The sequence below is a fragment of the Lissotriton vulgaris genome, chromosome 3_1 (genome assembly GCF_964263255.1).
Source record: "Lissotriton vulgaris chromosome 3_1, aLisVul1.2, whole genome shotgun sequence".
Classification (NCBI taxonomy): Eukaryota; Metazoa; Chordata; class Amphibia; order Caudata; family Salamandridae; genus Lissotriton; species Lissotriton vulgaris.
Window position 1 is genome coordinate 630,619,936 of NC_141689.1, and position 23,181 is coordinate 630,643,116.

The 23,181-nt window shown below is 45.2% G+C and overlaps 1 protein-coding gene across 1 annotated transcript in view; it reads left to right on the top strand.

Moving 5' to 3' along the window:
- The window catches only part of SLF1 (SMC5/6 complex localization factor 1), a 754,058-nt gene that overhangs the window by 387,392 nt on the left and 343,485 nt on the right, over window positions 1-23,181 (top strand). The window lies entirely within an intron of this gene.

A 23,181-nucleotide genomic window follows, 5' to 3' on the forward strand; every position in this document is an offset into this window, starting at 1 on the left:
ACAACTTTCCCCAAAAGGTCTATCTATCTCAGCTTCTTTGTGAAATGTTTTGGGGTGATCCATCAAGAGAGATCTGAGTAAAAGGGGGGCCCTAAACACAGTTTCCTCATGTAGTTTTCCATAAGAATTGCCCCAAATTTGGCAGAAAGCTAAATCATGTTCCAGAAAGCGTGCTTTTTGTGATTTGGTGTAAACTATTCAGTAGTTATTGAGAAATTAACATAAAGAAACACAAATATATATATATTTTTTTTTGCTGAGCATCCATAGATAAAAGATCGAAAGATGAGACATGATTGGCTGCCACCATATCAACAAAGATGTGGTGGCAGCCTTTAAGGACTCAGGGGGGCAGTCCCCTATTCTACAAAAAGTATGAATATGAAGTCATGCAGGAAGGCAAGTTAGGGATACTCTGCCCCTTTAGGCTTCATGGTCGGACGCCCAGAAGAATCCCCCCATCCCCGGGCCAAAACCAAATTTTTTAATGGCACTATGGCTCCATGGAGGATTTGCGCTCCTGATTAAAAAAAAAAGGGTGGGCGTGGGAGCACCCAAGTCATTTTTTAAATTTGGTTAGCATACAGCATCACTATGTATCGGTAAAGATTTTGTGACACTAACTGCAACATGTATAATGCCTTTCCATGTTAGGGAGGTGATGAAGGAAGGGGCATAAATATCAAGTAAAGTGTCAAGGGAAAAAATGCTGAAGGGCTGCACGGAGCGCAGCAGCCCCACAGCAACATAAAGAAATACAGTAATTCTCCTGGGTAATTGAATCCATGACCACAGGAGAGCTTACCATATTTTTTTTAAAGCACTCCGAGCTGGAGTGGTATGCTCTTCAGCTGGAGTGTGGGGAGCTCTTTTTATTGCCTGCCAAGGGTTTTAGTTGAATATGTGGATCCTGGTGGTGCCCCTGGAAGTGGCAAGGGAATCATAAAGCATTTTTAAAGCTATATAGGGCTACAGGGAGTGCAGCAGCCAACCAGCAGTTATAGATATTAGTAAATTGTTGTCAAAGCCAGTAGATCTGCCTTACTTATTACAATGACACCCTTTATATTATTACAAGAGCCATGCATGATAGACGGTGTTGGGTCCCCAAAGGGGTTGGGCTGGGAAGCCCTACACCCAACCCCACGCCATGCATGGCGATGGATATCTAACTTTACGTTAAAAAAGCCCTAAGAAAATCCCTAATAAAAACAAAGGTTGAAGTGATGTTATGGTTAGGAATTGTAGTAATATCTAACCTTACATAAAAAAGAAATCAGAAAAACAAAGGTTAACAAGTATTTGCAATGCAATAGGTCTCGCATTAAGAAAGTTTGAGCTATTGTATTGTAAATGACAAATTTTGTATTTATGTGTTGGTTTTGAAATTAGCTAAATTAAAAACTTTGTCATTTACTATGCCAATTGTTTTAACTTTCGTAAATGTGACACCTATAGCATTTGTAATGCAATATGTGTTGTATTTATGTGACTTAGATGTATTGCTATTACAAATAACAATGGCTTTTATTAATTTTTTTAATAAGTAATACTTAAATAAAAGTTATTGTAATTTATATTGGCAATAGCTTAAACTTTTATAAATGTGAAGTGTTGTGAAGATTATGTTCAGTGTATTTTATTGTGACAAAAAGAGAGAGAGGTAGAGAGAGGGGTGTGTAGAGAGAGGGGTGTGTAGAGAGAGAGAGACAGAGGTGTAAAGGGAGAGAGAGAGGGGTGTAGAGAGGGGGTTGTAGAGAGGGGTGTAGAGAGAGAGAGGGGTGTACAGAGAGAGGGGTGTAGAGAGAGAGGGGTGTAGAGAGAGAGGGGTGTAAAGAGAGAGGGGTGTAGAGAGAGAGAGAGAGAGAGAGAGAGAGAGGGGTGTAAAGAGAGGGGTGTAAAGAGGGGTGTAGAGAGAGGAGTGTAGAGAGAGGGGTGTAGAGAGAGGGGTGTAGACAGAGAGGGGTGTAGAGAGAGGGGTGTAGAGAGAGGGTTGTAGGGAGAGAAGGGTGTAGAGAGAGAGTGGTGTTGAGAGAGCGGGGTGTAGAGAGATGGTTGTAGGGAGAGGATGGTGTAGAGAGGGGTGTAGAGAGAGAGGGGTGTAGAGAGAGGGTTGTAGAGAGAGAGGGGTGTGGAGAGAGAGGAGTGTAGAGAGAGGGGGGTGTAGAGAGAGAGGGGTGTAGAGAGGGGGTGTAGAGAGAGGGGTGTAGGGAGAGAGGGGTGTAGAGAAAGGGGTGTAGAAAGAGGGGGGGAGTAGAGAGAGGGGTGTAGGGAGAGGGGTGTAGAGAGAGGGGTGTAGAAAGAGAGGGGTGTAAAGAGTGAGGGGTGTAGAGAGAGAGAGGAGTGTAGAGAGAGGGGGGTGTAGAGAGAGAGGGGTGTAGAGAGGGGGTGTAGAGAGAGGGGTGTAGGGAGAGAGGGGTGTAGAGAAAGGGGTGTAGACAGAGGGGGGAGTAGAGAGAGGGGTGTAGGGAGAGGGGTGTAGAGAGAGGGGTGTAGAAAGAGAGGGGTGTAAAGAGTGAGGGGTGTAGAGAGAGAGGGGTGTAGAGAGAGAGGGGTGTAGAGAGGGGGGTGTAGAGAGAGGGGGGTGTAGAGAGAGGGGAGTAGAGTGGGGTGTAGAGAGAGGGGTGTAGAGAGAGGGGTGTGGGGTGTAGAGAGAGGGGTGTAGAGAGAGGGGTGTGGGGTGTAGAGAGAGGGGTGTAGAGAGAGGGGAGTAGAGTGGGGTGTAGAGAGAGGGGTGTAGAGAGAGGGGTGTAGAGAGAGACGGGTGTAGAGAGAGAGGGGTGTAAGGATAGAGTGGTGTAGAGAGGGGTGTAGAGAGAGGGGTGTAGAGAGAGGGGTGTAGAGAGAGGGGTGTAGAGAGGGGCGTGTAGAGGTGGAGTGTATAGAGGGGGGTGTAGAGAGAGAGGGGTGTAGAGAGAGAAGAGTGTAGAGAGAGGGGTGTAGAGAGAGAGGGGCATAGAAAGAGAGAGGGGTGTAGAGAGAGGGTTGTAGGGAGAGAGCGGTGTAGAGAGAGGGGTGTAGGGAGAGACTGGTGTAGAGAGGGGTGTAGAGAGATGAGTGTAGAGAGGGGGGTGTAGAGAGAGAGGGGTGTAGAGAGAGGGGTGTAGAGAGAGAGGGTAGAGAGGGGTGTAGAGAGAGAGGAGTGTAGTTAGAGGGGTGTAGAGAGAGAGAGAGGGGCGTAGAGAGAGAGGGGTGTAAAGAGAGAGGGGTGTAGGGAGAGAGGGGTGTAGAGAGAGGGGTGTAGAGAGAGAGGGGTGTGGAGAGAGAGGAGTGTAGAGAGAGAAGGGTGTAGAGAGAGAGGGGTGAAGAGAGAGGGGTGAAGAGAGAGAGGGGTGTAGAGAGAGGGGTGTAGAGAGAGAGAAAGTGTAGAGAGAGGGGCGTAGAGAGAGAGAGGGGTGTAGAGAGAGAGAGGGGTGTAGAGAGAGAGAGGGGCGTAGAGAGAGGGTTGTAGGGAGAGAGGGGTGTAGAGAGAGGGGTGTAGAGAGGGGTGTAGGGAGAGACTGGTGTAGAGAGGGGTGTAGAGAGATGAGTGTAGAGAGAGGTGTGTAGAGAGGGGGGTGTAGAGAGGGGGCTGTAGAGAGAGAGGGGTGTAGAGAGAGAGGGGTAGAGAGGGGTGTAGAGAGAGAGAGGAGTGTAGAGAGAGAGAGGGGCGTAGATAGAGAGGGGGTGTAGAGAGAGAGGGGTGTAGGGAGGGAGGGGTGTAGGGAGGGAGGTGTGGAGAGAGAGGGGTGTAGAGAGAGAAGGGTGTAGAGAGGGGTGTAGAGAGAGAGGGGTAGAGAGAGAGAGGGAGGTGTAGAGAGAGGGGTGTAGAGAGAGGGGGGATGTGTGTGTGTTTGTGTGGTGGTGAGTGTGTTTGTGGAATTGTATGTGTGTTGAGTTGTGTTTGGTGTTTTGTGTGTGTGGGCTTTTTTTGTTGACTGTGGATTTGTGTGTTTGGGGTGTGTGTGTGTGTGGGGTGGGGTGTGTGTGTTGGAGTGTGTTTGGGGGGTTTTGTGTGTGTTGTGTGTGTGGTGTTGTGTGTGTGTGCTTTGTGTGTGGGGTGTTTGTTTTTTGAGTTTGTGTGTTGTGCATGTGGGGTTGTGTGTGGTGTGGGGTGTGTGTGTGTGGAGTTCTGTGTGTATGTGGTGTTGTGTGTGTGGGGTTTTTTGGGTTGTGTTTGTGGTGTTGTGTGTGTGTGTGGGTGGGGGTTGTGTGTGTGGTGGTTTGGGTTGGTGTGATTGTGTGTGGGTGGAATTGTGTGTGTGTCGTGTGTGCTGTTCTGTGTTTGTTTTTGTTGTTGTTGTGTGCTGTTGTATGTGTGTAGGGGTGTGTGTGTGGTGTTGTGTGTGTGTTTAGTTGTGTGTGTAGGTTTGTGTGTGGTTGTGTGTGTGGGTTTGTGTTTGTCTTTTGAGTTGTGTGTGTCTCGTGTGTTGTGTGTGTGTGTAAGTTATTCGCTACTGTGGCTCGATTTTAAAGATGGGTAAACAAACACTAGGGGCATACGAAAAACAACAAACGTCAAAGAAATTAATGTACAAAAACATTGTACAAATACTTCACAGTGGCACTTTATTTTGGCATTTCAATACAACATTTATCTATTCTATGAGAAAAAGAGAGAAAGGCGGTAGATGATGTCAGTAGTAGGCAGAAGAAAGAGGAAAAACAAAAACCTGGAAGAGGGCAGATGAAACAGGTAGTGATGGAAGCGTCAGGAGGCAGAGAAGGGGGCAGTGAATTGAGGATGAAGAGCCGTAGGAAAAAGGGGAAGGGTAGATGGAAACAAACAAGAGGGAGGCTCTGACAGAGGGAGAAGTGCCTTGTTGTTTTCCACAGAGTACAGCTTTGGCTCAATACTCGCTATGTTATTGAAGAGTATCAGTAAAATGTAAGCTCCTGCTGAGCCCCAAATAAAAAAGGTTTATCACTGTAGAGTCAGAATGTCAGAGGAAGGGAGAGCATGTCACTGAAGGAAGTTTTTACACTCCAAGAGGGTACCTCCCCCATTACACGTGAAAATAGCTTCAGAAAGAATTATGGAGACAGAGCTATCATGACGAAGTGGTACCTATAGCATCATCATTGCAGCTGCCCACACGCACAAACTACGTCTTGAACCACAGCCAAATATCTCAGCAAAAATAACCATACGACATGCAGAGAACATAAGAATGCTCTACTGTAATTTGGAGTAATTGATGAAAAAAGCTAGTGCTAGGACTTTAGTCCAAAGCAGATTGCTGCTGCTCAAGCTATGTTATCCATTTTTGTGGCAGAGAAAGTGCACATTTACACCTTCTTCGACAAAACTGACTTAAACTACAGCAACCACAAAAAACAAGCATGCAGGACTTAAACATATGATGATCTGTATCACAACATACTGAATGGATGCGATCTTTCTTTAGTATTCATCGCACAGTTTACAATACGGCACCCCTTACAAGTGTTTCAGTTGAGCGGCCACACAATCATTGAAACAGGAACAGGTGGCAAACGATATCAAAATTAAGGATCAAAGATAGGAAAGTGAACTAATATTAGTTTCAACACATACACAGACACGTTGCAGCCTTAGACAGTACAGTATAGCAAAGGTCACTCGCCACCTAATACTTTGTAGCCTTGAACATTACAGTTGAGGATACCCGCCGCCTAAATGAAGTGTTATCATTCGCCAGGCAAACCATACCATCACATCAAGAAGCCAGGTATGAAGATTGCCGGCTAGCCAGTGATGCCAAAAGTTATATTGAACAGGAGACCTATAGATTTAGTCAGACATAAACGTAAAGAGACACCTACCAAAACAGGAGAACTGCGCTCAGGAAACTGTGACGAAGGAAGTGGTTGAAGATAGAGGAGGGGTGGGGAGATGAAAGGCTGGGGCAGTAAAGCAAGTTCGATCAACAGTGAACAGCGGGAAGGGGGTGAATAGGGGATGGGAGAAACAAGCTCTCCGCATTGAGTGGTACGTGAGCAGCAGGGAGGCGACGGAATGCAGCAACACGGAGAAGTCCACTAACTAGCCTGTCTTAAACTGTGTTCGGTCCCAATCACTTCTCTATCTGTTGTGTATCAGACAGGCGTAGTAGGCGGAGGTATCGGGGGCAGGTGACTTCCCGGAATTCAGAGGCTAAGATGGACAGGAAGGGTTGCCACAGTTCAACATATTTGGACCCCTCCCCTGCTGCTGTCAGTGTCAGCTTCTTCATTCCGAGAACATGCCACAGGCGATGTAGCCAGCCTGTGAAAGTTGGGATATGGGAAGTGCGCCAATGTGTGCCTATATTTTGTGTCGCTGAGCCTAGCACAATCGCCATCTGGCGGCCTCTGCGGGATCGCACTGGATAAATCATGGGGTTTGGGAGGCCCAATAGGACATCTGCTGGGAAACGTGGAATTTCTGTATTGAAGTGTTTATCCACTTCATCTAACACCTGTTTCCAATAAGGCTGGATATGTTTGGACTCCCATAATAGGTGTACTAAAGTGCCTACGTGGTCACATCCCCGCCAACATGTCGCCTCCCGAGTAGGGTCTATTGAGTGAAGACGCTCTGGGGTATAATATCAATAGGTCGCTACCTTTGTCAGGGTTTCAGTTATCCCCATGTGGTATGCTGAATGGTGAGCTCTATAGTATATCCCCTCCCACTCTTTGTGACTGAGTGTTCTGCCTATTTCCCTCTCCCAACGTGCCCGGCCGGAGTTGTAAGTGTGAGCATTTCTGGCCTGCAGCATCTTGTACAAATCGGAGATTAGCTTTTCATCTGATGTGCGGGAGATAAGCCACTGTTCATAGGTGGAAAGACGTCTATCCGCCTCAGAGCGGACCTGATCGTGGAGTGCCCAATGCTTTTCTTGCAGATAACGGAGTCTCTCCGTTTCAGGCAGCACATATTCCTTTTTAAATTGATGGAACGGAATAACTCCATCCACGTCACACATATGGTACAAAAATTGGCATCTAGAGGGTCTCCATCTTGCGAAGGCCACCTTGTCAATGCCCGGGGTGAAGTCGGGGTTGTCTATCAAAGGGGTGAGCGGAGACGGGAAGGTGGTGAGATCGTGTCTGATATTAGTATGGTCCCATACATCTAGGGTAACTTGTGTAATATATGAGGCATATAAATTGGGGGGGTCTATGACGCTTGCGGAGAAATGGGATTTCTTGCAAAGGCCTTACAGCTACTGCTTGGTCCTGAAACAACCAGTGTTCGTGTTCACTTTCTTTTTAGGAATAGCGTAGACCCATACAACCATGGCGCTCTGTAACAAACGATCACTCCTCGCTTCTGTAGTAACAGAACCAGCACTTTACCTATGCCTTCTGTTTTCTTGGTCACCGTGCCAACACGCTTGAAATACTCACCTTAAATGTGAGGGGTATTAATAACCCGGTGAAGCGCAAAGTGGTGCTGTCATGTCTGGAAAACGCCCAAGCTGACATCTGTCTTCTGCAGGAGACGCCCCTCTTAACCAGGGACTGCCACAGCCTCCGGTCCCGAAATTTTCCATCCAATTTTTTTCCTCAGGCCCAACTAAATCTGCCGGGGTGGCCATCTTGGTGGCTCAGCAGTTTAAAGGGGAGGTCTTACAGAGGAAGGCCGAAATAAGGGGTAGGCTATTGGCTTATAGGTTTGCCTTAGGTAACTTAACATTCACCATTGGCTCCCTAGACGCCCCAAATGATGGGCAAGAAAAATTCTTGCACTCCGCCCTCACTGAAGCAACAGCCACGACAGATCGCAACATCCTCCTGGGGGGAGACTTGAACCTAGTTTTTGATAACACTATGGACAGATCTTGTCAATGCACACATCAAACATGGGCACTCTCCGCAGAGGGACTAGTCTGCCTGCACGACCTGGGTTTAAGGGACTTATGGTGTAGCTTTCAACCCCAAAGTCGAGAATACTCTACTACTCCAGCGCGCATAAAACCTACGCCATGCTAGACTACCTCTTGGCATTCACACCCGTATATGCACTTACAGCAGGGGTTGAAATAGGAGTATCCTCTCTCCGACCACGCGCCGGTAATTGTCACTCTCACCCTCCCACCCATACAACAGCCCTCCAGGGTATGGTGTCTCTGGGATACCCTACTGCACCACGAGGAAGTGGTTAAACGTATACAGCACTCCGTCACTGACTACCTCTCTCACAATGCTAACACTGACACAACCCTTGCAACACAATGGGAAGCACTAAAGGTGGTCATTCGGGGAGAGTTGATAGCCATTTCAGTAGCAATAAATGTAGAGCGCAGGCGCAAATGGGAAAAACTCACCCAACAAACTAAAGAGCTGGAACAGATTCACCAAAGGACGGGAGCCCCTCGGGTGTGGCATATACTTAAAACCGTGCGCACACAACTCGCGGCGCTTGATTAGGATAGGGCAGAATTTGCCGCATTGCAACTCCAACATGCCTATTATACTGGGGAGATAGATGTGGCCGACTTCTGGCTCACAAACTATGCGAGACCCGACAGAAACAAGGGGTCCAGGAGATTCACCGAGAGGATGGTATCCGCGTTTCTGAGGACTGAGAAATTGCCGAGGCATTTCGCGATTTTTATGCCAACCTCTACGCCAGTTCCCCGCTGGAGAGCTCGGATGGGGCCACTTTCCTTGACTCCGTCGCCCTTCCAGCTTTGACTAAAGCTCAGGCCGACTGTCTCGACTGGGATATTCGGACTGATAAGGTCATTGCCGCCATCGCTTGCCTCAAACTGCAAAAGCCCCGAGCCGAATGCCTTCACTGCTGTTTTTTATAAGACATTTTGTGCCCTGATTTTCCCTATCCTTACTCAGCTTTTTAATTCCTTTGCCCTCCCCGGAGCGATCCCAGGAGACCTCCTGGAGACCTCCATAGTGGTGATCCCCAAACCGGGGAAAGACAAGACCAAGTGCGGAGCGTATCGCCCTATCTCCCTTCTTAATATAGATTTCAAATTGTATACAGGGATCCTAGCTGCCCGCCTCGCACCCCATATGCCTGGTCTAATTGATCCCACCCCCCCCCACCCCCCCCCCCCAAGAAAAATCCCCAAAAGAATTGAAAAAACAGAACAATAACGTGATGTCCATCATCCGTTGGTGATTGGAAATGAGTCTATTTGGGGTAATCTACGAGGAATCGAAAAGCTCCCCTCCCTCTAACGGCCCAGGACACAAAACAAGCCTGTCACCCGGCCAATGATAGCTACACAGTTCAGCCGGGTTGGGATTTTGTCAGTTCCGCGGAGACCGGCTTAATAGCTGACTGCTGGCCCTTTGTTATTTCTGCAGGAGGAGGCTTCTTGGGTGGCGTCTTCGGCCCTGTTGGCGCCATCTGGGCTTAGAGTCATCCACGTCAACTTTAGGGCCCTCTTCACTGCTCTCCTCTGCGGGGAGTTCCACACCCAGCAATCGACAAGCCTCTGATAAGGCACGCAACTGATACAGTTTGTTGTACATGCGGAACACCAGACAAAATGGATGGCCCCACCTATAGGAGATATTACGTTGCCGAAGATGCGCAGTGATGGGCTTGAAGGTTCTACGCTTTTGCAGAGTGAGTGCTGATAAGTCCTGGTACAGAACCGGTGTCCGGCCGCGAAACGTCGGGGGGTTCATTTGGCGCAACTTTGGAGGATCTCTTCTTTGGTGCGGTAGTCTTGAACGCAGACCAGGATGTCCAACAGTGGAGCCGACTGGCCCCTCGGAGGCCCCACTCTGGCGCTCAGTCTAGACATAGTTCCACCTCGAGTGGTCTATCCAGGATGTGATTGAAGAGCTCTCTTGTGTAAAAAGGTCCCTCATCTTCACTCCTCGAATCCGGATATTGTGGTGCTGGGAGGGGTTCTTTAGGTCCTCAAGGTGCGACTGAAGAGCTGCATTTTCACATTTTTTTGATTCCGATGCTCAAGTTTTATGCACTTGTCACATTAATCCTCCTGTATGTTGGTTAGGGGTAACAGAAATGTGGTGACTGCCATCTGTAAAAACTTATTTTTATCTTAAAATTGAAGGCAAAAAAGCAGGAGGTTACTACCCCGTAATGGTAAAGAGAGGCATGTATGGGAACTGAATGTTGTGAATCCCTACCTCCGCTTATATTGTTTGGCCTGAAGAGAGGTGCCTTTCCAGAGCAGGTCTTTTTGTATTTATATTGACTATTGAGTGGAGGACGACCTGGTCGGTTCTTTTTCCCTCTGTAGCTCCTTGTTGTGTGCATACTAAGGACGGCGGATCAGCCGTGAGAGCGTTACTACGACTTTTAGGTACACATCCAGTTCTCTTTTCCTTTCTTTCGTTTTTTGCTTGTAGGTCTGAATCAGTATAGAATATAGATTTCTGTGAGGCTCATCTGGGCAAATGGATAGAAATTGCTCAGCTTTTTTGGATGATCAAATTGCAGCAATTTTGGCAGGTCCTTCGTTGTTCCCTGATGCCCCTCTATTGAGTGTTACATCAGCAAGGCTGCACTGGGAAAAGTTAAGTATGATTAAGAAGAAACAGGTCAGAATAGCGCTCCATTGGGCGCTTATAACTGAATATTTGAGAGCAGGAGCAACCCTGCGAGTCTTTTGGTCAGGATTTAACCAAGGATTTTCTTGGAAGATAAAAAATTTAGACTGGACTGGAGCTACATAGCCAACAAATGTACACTTGATTGGTTAATTCTCATAATTTATACCGCTAAGCGGTTGAGTGAAGAATTACTTAAGGAAATTCTGGATTTAGAAGAGAGTATTAAACGAGATTCTGCTCTCACATTCACAAAGAACAACTTTTAAGAATCCAAGCGGACCTTAGTGATTATAAGAATTATATGAATAATCAAAAAATAAAAGGCTTAAAAGGTAACCTTAAACAATTCTCCCACGAATGGGCTTTCCCCTACATGGAGGATAAGCATTACCAACCAGGCCCAGAATAACAACATTCAGTGCGGCGGGCAAGGGGTGGGAGACAGCAAACCAGACTCACACCCTACAACTGGACTTTCGATAATACCTCTAGTAAAGAGGAAGAAGGGGGTCAGCAAACCAATCCTAACAGAGTGAGGTTTAATCAACAAGAGAAGAGTAATGAAGATCTAGGCGCATTACTCCGATCTTTTTTAGGACAAGGTCAAAGGGGTAACAGAGGGGGTGGTCAGAATGGCAGAGGCCGCGGACGTGGCAATCAGAGCCAGTCATAGCAAACATATTCTCTCAGGATAACACGCAGTCGCGGGCGGAATCAGATATGAATAATATAGTGGTGAATTTGTCAGATCATACCCTCTCCATGAGTGAGGGGAGGGTATTGAATAAAGGACTTGGGTTTGTTCCCACACCGACCCATGATGCTTATAAATGTAGAGTTGAATTTCATGAGACGATGCAAAAGGTGAAATTAAAAGAGTTTTTTGCAAACAAACCGCAGGATCCTCCATCACTGTTCACCACCACATTAAATAAACCCTCCCAGTATTGCCCCCCAACTATGATGACAGGACCAGAAGTAGTGGTCTTTGAAAATAAGGTGGTACGGGATATCATTACACTTGAACAAAGCAGTACATCTCAGAAATTCAGTAATATGAGCCGTGTAGATTGGAATGCAGTTAACAGTCTGCAGAACAACCATTCGCTCACAATAAAATCAGCCGACAAGGGTGGGGCGGTGGTTGTCATGAATTCTATTGATTATGATGCTGAAGTGACTAGATTGTTGTGGATGCGCAATAACTACCATCCACTTAATCGTGACCCTATCAATGAACTGTAGGAGATTATCAGAGTTATGGTAGGAACTGCTAAAGAAAATAAATGGATAACAGTAAAGGAAGCAGAATTTCTGATTAATAACTAACCCTGCTGCAAATGAAAACTCCTGCTTTTGATATTGTACAAAATTACACAAGCCGCAATGTCCCCCTCCTGGTCGACCAATTGTGTTGGGGATTCAATCAGTTTTGGAACCCCTATCACAATTTTTCTGATTTTTTTCTCAGAGAATCGGTAATAAAACAACAGTCTTTTATTAAAGACACAACTGAGGTTTTAAACATTCTGGAGGGTCTGCATTTTGATCCTCGCTGTGAATTTCTGGTCACAATTGACATCAAATCACTTTATACCTGTATACCCCAGGATGCCACGCTGGTGGCAGCAGCGCGGGCACTGTGTGAACAAGAGTGGTTCTATGACGCACCACAGTCTTTTGTACTGCAGTGCATTGAACTTGCTCTGACCAGAAACTATTACAGCTATAAAGATAAGCTGTACCTGCAAACCACAGGAACTTCTATGGGCGCAACTATGGCGCCTAGTCTGGACTGCATCTATGTAGGTCAGTTCGAAGAGCAAATCATTTACCATCAGTCTAATCCCTTCCAGAGGAACCTACGCCTCTGGAAGCGGTATATAGACGATGTGCTCTGCATTTGGTCTGGAGGAGAGAATACCCTACTGGAGTTTTTTAATTGGCTTAATCAGCAAGATGCCAGTTTAAGATTTACATGGACGTATAGCAGCCAAAAGGCGGTATATCTGGATTTGGGTATCAATGTGGATGGTAACATGCTATGCACTGGAGTCCATCAAAAATCCACTGATAGGAATTCGCTCCTGTTGTATCAATCATACCACCCGAGGGCATAAGAGACAACCTGCCAGTGGGATAGTTCCTGCGTTATCGCAGGAACTGCTCCACCACTGCAACATACCTTGAACAATCAGAGGAGCTGTGTGAAAAAAATAGGCAGAGGCACTATCCCCATGGGATAATCAGACAAGCTAAGAAAAGGGCTTTAAACACTCCACGGGGTGTCCTACTAGAGCAAAATGAAAGAGTGAAAGATGAGTGTGTTCCTTTGGTGATGACTTTTGACCCTTTGGCTACCTTGATTAGAGAATCAATAGGTAAACATTGGGCACTGCAGTCTACCAATGATTTGCATTCAAAAGGTCAAGCTATTTAAGTGTCCAATACTGGTACCAGTAGACCCTGTTGCCCTGAAGAAATTGCCCAAAATGGTTGTGGCAATGAAACATGTCAGCTCAGTATAAAGCGGTATGCATGATAGGCAACCGATTTTTTATTTGAATAAAGTGCGCAGTGAATAATAAAGTTGGTATCGATTAAAGGGCAACTTATTTCAATTTTAGATTCACATGGTCGGATCGTGGCATGTGATTCATTGACTTCACTTCTTTCACAGCACCAAATTTCGTTTTTTGGACACCATATTTTTCAAGGCAAGATGGCTACCAATGATGATAAAAGTGGGCCCAGCTGGTGAGTACCAACCAGCGAGCTCGATTGTTGGTGCGCACGTGAGGGGTCATCTTGACTTTTCAAATTTTTTTTATTGCGATGCTCAAGTTTTATGCACCTGTCTCATTAATCCTCCTGTATGTTGGTCAGAGGTAACAGAATGTGGTGACTGCCATCTGTAAAAACGTCTTTTTATCTTAAAATTGAAGACAAAAAAGCGGGAGGTTACTACCTCGTAATGGTAAAGAGAGTACATGGGAACTAAATGTTGTGAATCCCTACCTCTGCTTATATTGTTTGGCTTGAAGAGAGGTGCCTTTGCAGACCAGGTCTTTTTGTATTTATAACGACTGAAGATCTACCTGCTGATCATGAATCTTGAGGACCTCTTGCTGCAGTGCCGCTATCTCCGTGTCCCTTCCATCGCTCTTGTCTTCCAGTTCGGCGACTCTTTTGCCGATGGCGTCCATATCTCTGCGGACATCTTTAATCTCTGAAGTGAAATCCCATTTGAGTGTTTGGATATCCTCCCTCAACGCAGCAAACATGGATTCCAGAAAGGCCTTAGTAATCGGTTCTGCGCCGTCAAGCCCCTCGGATGCGGGGCGTACAATGCCCGTTGCCATGTCGGTAGCCTGTTGACCAGCCTGTGCTTTTGCAAACAAGTCCTTCAGGGTCCTGTCCTTGCGCCCCCAGGAGGAGGACATATCTTGTCACAAACGAAGTCCAGATGAAACCCTGGTCTGGTTGGAACGGCTCCCACCCCTCAGCTGCGCCCCTCTTCAACACACGTGGCAGTGCGCAGTAGCTGGGCGCCTCCCTACCCATCGCCAATGAGTGCCCGGGCCCTGAAAGTGCCCTCTCCGAGGCCCCGAATCCACCTCTTCCGGAGATGCCGAGCTCTGTAGTGGCCGTCCCCTTCTCAGAACACGGCGCATTCCAACTGCGTGGCACAGAGGCAAGAGGGCCAGGGTGATGCAGTAACTGTATGGTCAACCGCGGGGAGCTCGGCACCACCCCCGTACGCAGCTTCAAGAAGAGTCAGCAACCCGGCTCCTTGCTGTTGGGGTCACCCCGGTCCGTGGTAGCCCACATCCCTCAGCAATTGTCTCCCTCGCCGCTCCTCCCTGCCGCGTGGGCGCGCTGTGAAGATGGCACTTGCCTGAGTCAGTCCTTTGCTGCCGCTGATCTGAGTGATGGACCGTGAGGCTGAACTTTCCTCAGATGGAGCCCACCAACTGTATACTCCGGCGCCAGAGGGCCCTGCTGGACACTGAGGGCCCTCAACCAGCGCAGGGCTCGCCCAAGTCACTCTGGCGGTCGGTAGCCACCCAGTCTCACGTCTCTCTCCACTCTATGCTGGGCCGCGTGCAACGGCACTGGTCGCCTCCCTGGCAGCGTCGTAACGGGAGGGCACTGGTAACCCCACCGGGCCCTCAACCGGCCTCATGTGTGGGTATGCCCTGCATGGACCCTCACAAGATGGCGGGCGAGAGCAGCACGTCCTCGCCTCCTTCCGCAGAAGGACCTCCGCGATGCGCCCCTCCAGCTCAGCTCCCCGTCACCTCCACCTCAGTGGTACGGAACCACCAACTCTGGCAGATGCCCCGGTCAGGTCCCTCAGGGCCCGTCGCTTCGCCGCCCTGGCAGCCTTCTGAACTGCTACCAATCCCAGGGCCTCACTTCGCTTCCCTGCGGGAAGGTCTCGTTCTCAGCCGCTCACCTCGCGCCTCCAGAACTGTGCTCTCCTGAGCACCTCCATGTCACCTAAAAAGTGCCCTGCTAATCTAGCGGCCAAGACAGCCCCGGGTCTGAAACCAGCAACAGCTAAAACGGCCAAAAGCCGGTGCTTTAGTGGGCCGTCGGAAGGAGCGCCAGAGCAGCACGTCTGCTCACGCCGCCATCTTGGTCACGCCCCCAAGTCAAGGTAAATTGACATACCTAACTATAATATCACTTTAACCTTTGTTTTTTCAGTGAAATTCAGTTTTTTATTGGGCATATGCAGTCAAGTCGAAGCTATGCATAGGTTTCACCTCTTCAAAGCAGGGGGATTACCAACACAGCTTGTTGTCCAACTGTGCCCTACACCCATATTCCAATGGGCGGTCAACTCACTCATGCACATGACTTTTTAATGCAGCCAGTCCCTGTTTACACACAACATTCGGTTGTATGTAAAAGAGAGTGAATACCATTGTTTGTGGTGTTTTTGTTTGCTTTTCAAATTTCTGCTACATTTTATGACAGTTTTCAACGACAGCTCTTTTAAAGTTTTTTGACATTATTTAAAAAAAAATTGTTTTTCAAATTTTTTTAAAACAATTTTACCAGCTGTTTTTGTAATTTTTTCTTATTTTAAGCGTTTTCCAGCCTATTTTATATATATAAATATTTTTCCCCGACAGGCACCCCCTTCCTCTACTCTATTTTTAGAAGATGGTTACCCCTGCTTATATTTGCTAGCTGGAACCTCTGTAATGAATTTATTGCGTTGAAAAAATACTGCTATACTTCAGTGTTTGTCCTGAAGACCTGACATAGGTCTTTAGAGGTCACGAATCACGTGTTGCCGTGACTTTAGTATTAATTGCATTCTAAATAAATCATTTTGAACCATAAAACATCATGCCTCTTCAATACAAACTTCAGAACTATGTCTATGATTACCAATCCAGTAGTGGTGGTTAGCAAAATTATTTGAGGTTGTTTCTAAAAGGTGTGGGCTTTTTTATGAGTAGCGTCTCCTGGTCCTGGTCCCATGGGATAACAGCAGGACCACAATGTTGTTTTTTAAAAAACGTTGTGTTTAGTTTGAAGGGGTTGTTTCATTTTAAGTTTGTCCCTAGTGGCTTCATCATAGGCACAAATAGCCAAGATGTCTTTAATTTTCTGGGGATATTTCTGCTTTTTTAGGTGTTGTGAGACTGGATTTCTGAAAATGCTACTACTCTACCAGTGACTCTCAGTAAAACATTATCTTATTGGCTAACATCATTAGTTTGATATATGCCCTGAAAATTCCCACCATCTTACTGTTATTAGAAAGAGTCAGTACATACCATTTACATCCTTTCCAGTTTGTTCTAGCTTTTCTTGGTGTTTTCCAACTTTTTTTTGATTTGAACTTAAGAAGATGCCATCTCCAGGAGTCGACAGGTAAGAGCAGTCCCAGGAAGACCAGGAACAGCAGGACAAGCAATAAAGCAGAGCGCTTGCTCCAAAAAGCCCCCTCAGCCAAAAATAATTCTTGCATTTATTAATTCCAGCCTAACTCTCTATATATCTATAGATTGTGAACCTTCCTTTCTCAAACACTACTGAATGGATTTACTGCAAATCATAAAAAGCTCTCTTTCTGGATGAAGATCTAGCTCTGACAAATTTGGTGTAATTCCATTCAGCTGTTCTGGCTATAGCACTGTCTACAATTTCCTATGGAAATTTTATGGGGAAATTGCGAAAGGACGCCCCCTTTTCCTTGGACCCCCACTTGACAGATCATCCTAAACTTTCCAGTAATAAACTGAGATGGGAGAACCTTTTTTTGGTGGTGGGGGGGGGGGGGGGGGTGGGTGTGAGGGGGGAGTTTCATGAAGATTCGTCAAACAGTACCAAAGTTATTAGCAACAGAAAAAAACAACACTCTTCCTATGGAAAGTCTGACCTAACTATAACTACACTCAATATATATATATTATTTCAGAGTTCAGAGTTTCTGGTAGAGTTGAAGATTTGACACTTTCTTCAGATGAGCAGACCTGCACTACAGTTTATTAGGAACAGGCACCGGATTATCTATCCTGTATAGTGGTCAGAACAAACACCTGGAACCTACAATGTGTGCTGTGTAACTGTTAAGCACCTATTTGTCAATGTGGCACAGACACCATGTGCAGTATCGTGGAAGGATTTGCCACTTACAATAACTCTTACTCATGCACTTGACCCCCAATCTCTTGCTAAAAAGATGAGGTGCCCTTGCCTGTTTTTAGCATCAGAAAACCACAGAAAATAAAATGTATATGACATAATCCTGAAGCTTTCAATTCTCTTGAGAAGCGTCAAAGCAGGCGGTAGCTAACTGAAAATGGCAGAAATACTATGTTACACCTGAATTATATGTAATCAGACAACCCAGTCCATTAAAGAGATTTTAAGTGAAACCCTGACCTATGTAAAGAAGGGAGGTAACATGCCTGAGCCAACCCTGTCATTACCCTACTTCCTCTTAATAGCAGATTAAATCCAAATAATAAAATGAAAGGGGGACCTTTAAGCACAACTCAAATGCGCCTTTCAAACCTAAGCCATGCGTTTTTACACCACCCACTTCAACTGTACGTTGAGAATTCTTTCGTTAAATATTAAACAGGCAATGTTAAACTGGGAAATGGAGGGGAAATGATGGTCCTTTGATATAGGTCCACTCAAATGTACGCAGAGGAAACCACACTGTACAAGTACATGAAATGTAAAAGTGTGAAATGGCAAGTGCAAATCTCTCCCGTTTAGAAAATCTGCACCTGTATGGGGGATTAAATGTCCATTCCTGCACCTGTACCGAACGCGATCTAAAAAAGCCAACTGTGTGGGGTGTTAGCATTAACTTTACCTGAGCATGGTCCAAAGGGGGACATTAGTTCAGCAACCACTGAGACTTGTACTTAAGTCTGATCTGTCCACGGGACACTTTTAAATGAATATCCAAAAACAGTAACCTTTGGCTTTTTTACTGTTATTATTGTTTAAAATGTACTTGCATGCTACCTTTTATGCCTTATTCAACATACTTGTTTTCTTAATTTGTTTTAAAGATCTCTTGCTGGAGGTATTTTATTTTGTTTTCTTGTTCTTTCCCCCTCACAGCGTTTTTTTCCCAGGTATTTTTCCAATTGAATCACACATTAAGACCTACTCGAATTTGCCTATTGTGACTCATGGGTACTTAACAATGCTATTAAATGTAGTATTCCATACTGCTAGTTTGCATATACACTATATGTGTATGCGTTTGTTTATATAAATGTGTATATATATATATCTTATCAAAGTGCCTGCTCACAAATAAGAAACGACTCCAGCACGCTCAGGGCTCACATAAATGGGCTTTATTGTGGCTATAGCACACGGGTAACGTGTTACAACATCAGCTGCGGTCTTTGTCAAACCAAATATTGCTGCCATTTTTGTTTCCATTTATACAACCACTTAAAGTTTGAACAACATTAAAGTGACAAATGTGCTTAAAATGATATGTGCATAGTTTCCCCATAGGGAAGTGACCTGTTCCATATTTGCTAATAATAATTAACAAATATATAAAATCAACTCTGTCCCTTTATGGAATTTCAAAAGGACAACAAACATTGGAAATACCTTCACATTATCGACAACTTGCTCCACACTCAATTCATGTATTGGAGGGTTATTATATTGCATCAGTGTGATTGTTCCCCAAAATTCATTGTGATATAAATAACACAATGTATTTGTCCAACTCACTAAAAAACAAACATAAATCGCATAGGTGCCTATTGTCTCAACGTTGCTTCCAATGTAATCACAACATCATACAGGGCAAGTGTCCGTTAATGCTCTTTGTTTTAAATATGTCTAAAATTCCTACTGATTATAAACAGATCTAATTAGTACTAAAGTACTGCACAAATAAGTGAAACTTTTGAAACATGAGTAAAACATTATATGCAGGAGTGGACTTGAATAGTAAAAATCTGAAGCAAATCCATTAAGATTAAAAACCATAAATTCCAACAAAGTCACATAAAAATGTCCTTTGTGATTAAATTTCATAAGTGGACATGTAAATCTTCCTCAGTGTTAAGACCATTGGGGATTTTGGTATTGAATGGTAAAATATATTGTTATTCTAGTTGTGTTTCTTTCTGTTGCCACCCCTTATTCTGTTTGGCACCTGGTCTAGCACAAAGTATTCCAAATCCTTTATGTTACAGTCATGTATCTGTTTAAAGTGTCTTGCTTCTTGGTACGTCTGATCTTTATTTCTGACAGCCTTGACATGTTGTAAAATGCGTTGGTGTGCACGTAAAATGGTGCTACCTATATAAAGCTTAAGACAGCTACATTTGAGTGCATTTACAACAAACTCACTTTTACAATTCAAAGGTCTTATGATTTTCCACTTCCTATCTGTGAAAGGTATGGGCACTTCTGTAGTATTGATGCCATAATTTCAAGCTTTGCATTTATGACATCGTCTAAATCCCTTACTACCACTCAACCATGTTTCTTGTTGTTGTCTGCCCAGACTGTTAACCACAAGATCTTGCCTCATCGATTTTGGTTTGCGAAAGGTTATAAGGGGTCTGTTTTGTGTCTTCTGCCCTAAGATGGGATCACTGTGCACTAAATGCCAATGCTTTTGAATAATGGCTCTAATCCTTTGATGATGCATAATGTACCCAGTAATGAAACAACATTTTTGATCTTGCTGATCAGAAGGAGCTTTTTGCTGTTTTTATCTGTGAAGATTAGCTTTGTTTTTAGCCTTTTCTATGATAGCTTTGTTGTAGCCTTGCAGTTCAAATCTTTCATTCAGTACAGTCTGTGCTTTAAAAAGCTGGTCCAGACTACTGCAGTTTCTCCTCATACGTAAATTCTCTACATAAGGGATACTGTTCTTTAATTTTGAGGGATGGAAACTCTGAGCATGCAGTATCGTGTTGCCTACAGTACTCTTTCAAAATGTTTTAGTATGCACTTTTCCGTCTACTATGTAGATAGATAGATCCAAGAACTGTACTTCCCTCTCTCTAAGATATGATGTAAAATGCAAATTCTGTTCAGTCCTATTAAGTCTTCAGCTGACAACTTTCTGTCACGCCATATGACAAACAGGTTGTCAATATAGCGAGACCAAAGTACCACATCTCTTGGGCATATTGGGTTGCTAGCACCTGCTCCTCCCAACAGCCCATATGTATATTCAGATAGTCTTATTTCAGAAAGTTGATTCTGGTGTGTTTTTTTTAAATGTATTTTATTGAGTTTTTACCATTCAATACATCCGGGGCATGCCAAATCTTACATATAATTCCCACAATACGAGAAAATTATCAACATAATCAGCCCTAGACAAAGTTGTCAGCACAGGCAAACTGGTCCAACATTACTCCACATCACACTCCTACCAAACAGCAAATGCTGTCCCGACGGACCTCCCCAGCATGTTAACATGCTTGCTGTGCTGCTGTAAGTATACTCTTCATAATTATCAATCCACAACATAGTAGAAGAAACAGAATGCAAAATTAACAGCACCGGAGGGATAGTAAGAGGATAATAAAGAGACCCCTCGCAAGTCTGATCAGTGCCAGCTCCACCTCGCACAATCACCAAAATCTATGGGATTGTACATCTGGCATGAGATCTGCCTATGGTGAATCGCATGTCTGCAGCCCAACCTTCGTGCAGGGACTCTAACCCACCTTTCAGTAATTCCAATGGTGCCTGGTATAACAGGGATATTGCATGTCTGTGCCCTCTAATCTCACAGATGCTGTTAAGACACGCATGTAACAGTGGTTCAGTCATGCCGGCTCACCACCACACACACACATCCTAGCCACCATCGCCCCCTGTAACAGGAAGTAGAGTGCCAGGAGATGCTTATCCACCAGCCCTCCCCCCAAAGTCTGCAACCACCCCATCCCACATACAGCCCCCAACTATAGTAATGCCCAGTGCCAACTAGTCATGGAGTCCACTCCACTTGTCTCAATATGGTAAGGTTAAGAGTGCCTGCATTTTGTGCTTGCGTGTGCTGCCAAGCCCGGGACAACGCATATGGGAGAGTAGTGACCAATATCACCGTGCAGTCCGAGGCATACCTCCCAACTGAACCTATTACTTTTGTGATGAACATCATCCAGAAGCATGTAGAGTATGTCATTAGACTTGTGACAATAGTTTCCTGCAAAGGAAAACATACTGGTTCGGCCACAATTTGAAAATGAGGTGCAGTATGGCACATGGCTACTGCATTTGGGACTTTGAACCCTCACATCCACCAATAAACCAACCCCCCAATGGCATCTTCACTTTACACTGGTTGAATGAGACCATCACTTAAGTAAGGCTAGCAATGGACATTCTGCTGTAGCCAGAAGTCAGGATCTTGGTGAAGACCCAATGACACTGTCTGTCCTTCACAGTCAGTATTGTTTTCCCATTTTAAAGCCGACATATGCCTTATGTTCTTTCAGAAAAAGTATATGAACATAGGCATACGGAATGAAGGACAGCCAGTTGTGCTCCGTACAGCTTCCATACATGAGCCAAAACCAGCACTTTGAGCTTTTGGCAAGGTAGGAACTGATTTAGATTGTAAAGATCCAAGATGTAGCAGAGTCTCCCGCAATTTTACTAAACAGCAAAATAATGGGAGTAGTATCCCCACCCCCTTTTTGGCGATAGGACCTGCTTGATCACTCTTAAAAGGAAGCTCAACTCTCCATCCATCAAAAGTTCATTTAAGGCTACTGGATTGGAGGAAGCGTGTGGTTTGATGGCTAAAGCAGATGTACAGCTTAACGGGAATTCACCACTGAAAGAACCCACGCATTTTGTAATGATCTTGCTCAAGTGGTCGTAGTGGATGTAAAGCTCCTCTCCCCTACTTCAGTGGAATGGGCCTCGTGCAGTGGTGAAGAGGATAGTTAACTGTTACACTTAGAGGCCAAGTGGTCTTCTCGGCCTTAGCTGAATCTAGAGAGCATGCAATTGTCCTTCTGTAGAACTTCCTCTTCAGTGGCTCAGATGGCACTCATTGATGCACCTCGACTGTGCCCTTCTTATACTGCTGGAGCACCTCATCCATGGAGGATCAAGCAAGTTCTTATTTCTTCTTGTTCCTGGGCCTCAAACTTCAGGTTCGAAGACTCCTGCTATGATTCCCAACGCATGGCCAGACTGAAACTCATGTTCTTGGTGGCCATGCCATTGACATTCTTGGACATCAGAAGTTTCTATTTCGCAGACTCTATGCCCAAGTTGACCTTTGACATTTACTCTGTCAAGATGTAGTTTGGGAGCAAAGAGGTGTACCATACTGTGATGTTTTGAAGAGATTTCTAACCTACATATGAGTGGTGGCAACTAGAAACCGAAGATTCTACTAGTATGTTTGCTACAGTGATCACCAGGATTATCTTTTTTAGGGTGCAATACCCCTTAAAGTTCCCTACTCCCAGTGTTGGTTGGGGATCTCTTCAGAAAGTCAATTATATATATATATATATATATATTTGAGTCAAAGGAGGACATGTGATGGACTGGTATCAAACCTCCCTCCCCCTTTCTTTTGATGATTGTTGGTGTACCAAACTGTTCACTCTCGTGCCACAGATGCGGTCTGTAGCTACCCATGATAGTGTTGGTCTGTCTAAATGAGACATTAGCAAACGTATGCTCTTTTTCCCATTTATTGTGCCCCTTTTCCATATGACCAAATATTGCTTTGCTCTTATGAAAGCTACCATCATTACCACAGTCTGAGCTAGGTGCATTACCACACTCTTAGTTAAAGGATTCTGTTTAGACAGGCACTTCTATATACACTCTCTCCCAACCCATTTTACTTTGAGGGTCCTAATCAAGTTCAAAGAGAGCCCGAGGTGTACTCTGGTCCTGTTGGCTTTAGCCTGGATGTGTCCAATTGTGTACTACTCCTTCTTCTGCAGAAGGAAAACATCTGAATCCTCCAGAAAAGGAACTTCCTTCCCATGTAGAGGGAGAGAGTGCTACATCCTTTGCTACCATCTCAGACCTTGAACGTTTTGCTCCTGAGGAGTTAACAACCAGGTTTCTTTTCTGAAAACTTGGAAGTCCTAGCTTCTGTCCAGATTTCATTCTCCAGAAACCAGTTTAACAGCAGATACATGTACCCACTGATTTGCTCAGTGT